Consider the following 4,427-nt stretch of genomic DNA (forward strand, 5'->3'; position numbering starts at 1 on the left):
GCATCTAGTGTTCAACCTGCCAATCCACACTGATCTGTTATACTGACCTGACTCCAAATTACCTTTGTGCATGATCAAAGCAAGTAGTCATCAACAAGAAGGACACATGTGGAAAACAGTATGTATTCTATACTACTCCAGTCACAAGAGAAGATGATCAGCCCAGCGTCTATCTCTCCTTCTATTTACTGATACAACAGAAAATGAGAGCACCATATGGCCATACTCTATTCCAGATGCTGAGTAGGTATCCGTACATAGAACAATGGAAGTCCTTATACCCTTCTCACTAATGAGAAGAGAAGTAGGTATCACTCAAGGAAGATGTGTGGTGGGCACTGTGATGAGCTCCCTGGAGCTGTTGTCAGGGAGGGTGGAGCTGTTTCCCCAGTTGCTTGGAGTGCTGCAGGAAGACACTCCTTCATTCTCTCCCCTTTTCTCTGATGATCTCAGGAGAATAATCACTGTACTCAGGGTCATGCTCCTTTCCCACAGTCTTAACTTATGACTGATCAATGTAGAATTTCGATTGCTGGTCTACACTTGACACAGCTTGGGACAATTCTGAAAGCACAGTCAAGCCCCATAATGCCTCACCAGATCAATGGACTCCAAAATGGGGAAAGCGTCAAAAGTCAGTTTTCCCCTGTTACTCTCTGTGGAGCATCAAGGTCCGATGTATCTCCTCAGGGCCCACCTGAGAAGAATACAGGGCCAAGCAGGATGATGAGTGTCGGCGGCAATGGAAACCCACCAGAGCCGGGAGGTCTGTCAGCGCACAAAGCACAGCAGGAACTCATTTATTGAGGGAGTTACACAGCTTTTATGTAGGGTGGGGGCTAGGTGGGAACCAATCAGCTTAAAGGTCAGCAAGGCACAGGGAAATTCACGAGGGAGAGAGTCCCATAGGACTAAATGGCAAGCACGAGCTGATCATGTTCACAGAACTGCTGCTAACCAATCCCAGACAGTAAGGGGTGGAGATGAGCAGGCCAATCAGGGAGTTGCTGGGTAAGAACACATTTTTCAGTTTCCAGGGGAGAGCGGCAGTACAAAGAAGTCCGGGTAAAGTGTTGGTGGATCAGGCAGTGCCACATATGAGGAAGAGGTTGTCACGAGGGAGCAGCTGCCATTAGGGTGCATCCCCTACAATTCCCCCTTTTTGTTTTATTAGCTCCCCCCTGGAAACAGTTGGAAGGTGGAGCTTCTCTCTTAGGTTGTCTCCTCTTTAGAGATCTTACCCGTGTCTGAATACTCCACAGCGCCTCAACAGTTCAGGTGGGAGGGGAGCCACATCAAGAGCCTGTCTTAGGTTGTCCCAGTACACCTGGGATATTACTGTCATTGGCTCAAGGGGTCTCTGGGGGTTAACCTTGAATTATTATTATATGCCTCCTCATAACCAGTGGCTAGCTGTTGGTATTGTACTTGGACATTTATTAATTGTACTGCCTTCAAATGTTTCTGTACGAACTGTATGACCTTATTGAAAATGTAGGGGCCAAAGATAGGTGCTATAAGGAGAAGGAAAAGGGGACCAAGTAAGGGAAGTAAGTAAGGGAGCCAGCCATAAAAGCTCATCCAGAAGAAGCTAGATTGAAGCTCGGTACACCATTTTTTCAGATTTTCTTGCAGTTGCTTGATCTTGTCATGGACAATTCTGGACCAATCAGCATAACAGCAGCTTTCCTCCTGAAGAAACAAGTAAAGCCCTCCTTCCCTGGCAGTTAGTAAATTAAACCCTTTCCCAAGTTGTAGGACTACTGCTGCAAGGGAATATAATTGTGCCTGGAGGTCTAAGATTGCACCAGCTACTTATTGCATATCATTAAATAATTGTTGTGAAGGTTTATTATATAAGGTAAGAGAGGTGCCTAGTCCAGCAATTTTGGTTCCCGCTTTAGTAGCTACCTTGTTAACATGTTGTTCATAAAGAGGAATCATGCTCATTTGGGTATTGTGCATATCCATCCTCTGAGTCTGGTACTCTCACGTATTGTTGCCTCAATATCATTAGTTGAACTGTGCTTACACGGTCCTTGATAAAAGCTATTAGGCTATTTAGAATGCAGGGGCCAAAGATTAAGAGTAAGAATAAAATGATAATTGGCCCCAGTAAGGTAGAAATCATGTGGTTAACCAAGGGGAGGAATTAAACCATGATTCAAACCAGCCTTGCTGTGCTTCTTGCTCCTTCTTCTGTTTGGCTAGTCCTTCTCTAACTTTAGTAATAGATTCTTTAACTACGCCTGAATGGTCAAAATAAAAGCAACATTCTTCACCTAGGGCTACACATAATCCTTCTTGCTATAGGAAAATTAAATTTAATCCCCTCCTGTTTTGCATTACTACTTCAGCTAGGGAAGTGAGGGATTCTTGAAGGTGGGAAATGGAGTTTTCTAGCTTCTCAATATCTAGAACAATAGCTGCTCTTAAATCATAGTAATGTTGGTTCTGAATTATCAAGGAAGCTGTTCCTGTTCCTACTCCTACGAGTCCCATACCCAGAATCATGCTTAGGGTTATGACCATAAGAGATTCCCTCTTAGTCCTAGGGGGGCTTCCTCTTAGTCGTAGATAGAAGTCTTCATCTGAATGATATAATAGCCTGGTAACTAAACTAACAAGCACACAAAAGCCATGAGAGTTATTGATCACTTTGGTATGGGCACATGGTGTGAGTCCTGTATAACAGGTCCACCAAGTGTCCTGCTGTGGGATTAGATATTGACTTGAGTTGCTTAGTGTCACAGTTCGCTTGCATAAAGATGGATGAGATGCAGGGATATAGCCTATACAGAGCCCTTGTCCAGTGACTTGTTGTAAGTTTAGGGAACCTTTTGATTGCCAGTGACATTTGTTAGAGTTGTGGGAAGAGGTATAGTTTCCTAGAGTTGCTATGCCTTCATAATATGGTGGGGCTGTATCATAACACAGCCAACAGGATTTAGTTATATTGGGATTAGAGCTGTTTAGGACTAAGAAGGATTGCTCTAGAAGAGCTACTAGGGGGTCCTTGAGGGTCCCTGTTGGGAGAGTGGTAGGCTTCAGTGGCAAGGTCTTGGTGCTAGATGTGGTTGAGAAATGTGTTAGGCTTGGTTTTGGGGTACTAGCTTGCTGAACAGATTGTCTGCTCAGGTTAAGTACCTGGTTGGGGCCCAATGCTGTTTTGCTCAGGGGTTTCTGGACTAACTTAATTGTGAACATTAGTCCAGGATTATACCCACTGCGGTAAAGCCTTAGTCCCCAGGTTTTTCCAGCCTCCCAGTTTGCCTTTTTTCCCACGGGGGTGAACTTTATGACGAATGGGTTGCAGCGTCCCCCTGGGGTAGCCAATGGGAAGGCAGAATATCCTAATTGGTTTTTGTTATAATATGGCCTAGAGTTCACCCTTTTACCATTCTGTTGGCAGTAACCTCATCCCACTTCTTGTATGTTTCCACCCCTTTCCACTGAGATTAGGTCTCCAGTGATGGGAGGAGTCCACGGGATCCACCCAGGAGATTCACAACCCCATGCTTTACAGTAGGCACTTTCAGGACCTCCGCACTTGGCAATTTGCTTTCTGACTCTTGAATGAGCGGGGCAGACATAGAACCCTAGGCTTCTGGTATTACTGTGACCCCCGGGAGTTAAACACCCATACCCTGGGAAGGTCTCCTAATCTGAAGGGTCCCATGTATTCCCCACAAGGTCACACAAGTCCACAAGGAGGTCAGGGAACCAAGTTCCTAGAGGGGCTAAATTTGAGGAGGTGACACTGGCTATTTTGCCGGTTTCCACATTGATGATCATCCAAGTTTTGTTCCATGGGAGGTGGGGGTTTCCTTGAACTAGTATAGTACTTATAGTTAGGAAGCAAAGGGCTAGTAAAGATCCCATGGTAAGCAGAGGTATTTAGGGTTTAGGATGGTTTTGATATTTATGGTATAGCTCCAGGTGCTCCAAGAAAGCTTGGATGATGATGGCACTAATGAACACCAACAGGGAGATGATGAGCAATCTGGTGAAGATGAGGCAAAGAGTCCAACAAGGTCTTTAACAGGTATGAAAACAACATTTGGAGGGGGGTGATATTTGATATTTTTTGCAGGAACCCAAATGGGCTTTTCCTCATCAATAGGAAATACACATCTGAATCCCCTTCCAACAGTTATGAGAGGGTCAGGACCTCTCCAGGCCCCTGTGAGAGGGTCTTTCCATTGGACTTTGATGTTGTGATATTTTACTGTGGTTGCCCAATGCTTCTGGAAAGGGGAGAGATGATAATTTTTGGAAAACTTTAAAATATTTAGAGTGCATACTGCCATGCTTAATTGATCATGGGGGGATGATACTCTCCCTTCCAGTTTTAATAGCTGGGTCTTTAGGGTCCTGTTTTGTCGTTCAACAATTGCTTGACCAGTGGGATTGTAGGGTATGCCCGT

Source organism: Sciurus carolinensis, unplaced genomic scaffold (genome assembly GCF_902686445.1).
Source record: "Sciurus carolinensis unplaced genomic scaffold, mSciCar1.2, whole genome shotgun sequence".
NCBI lineage: Eukaryota > Metazoa > Chordata > Mammalia > Rodentia > Sciuridae > Sciurus > Sciurus carolinensis.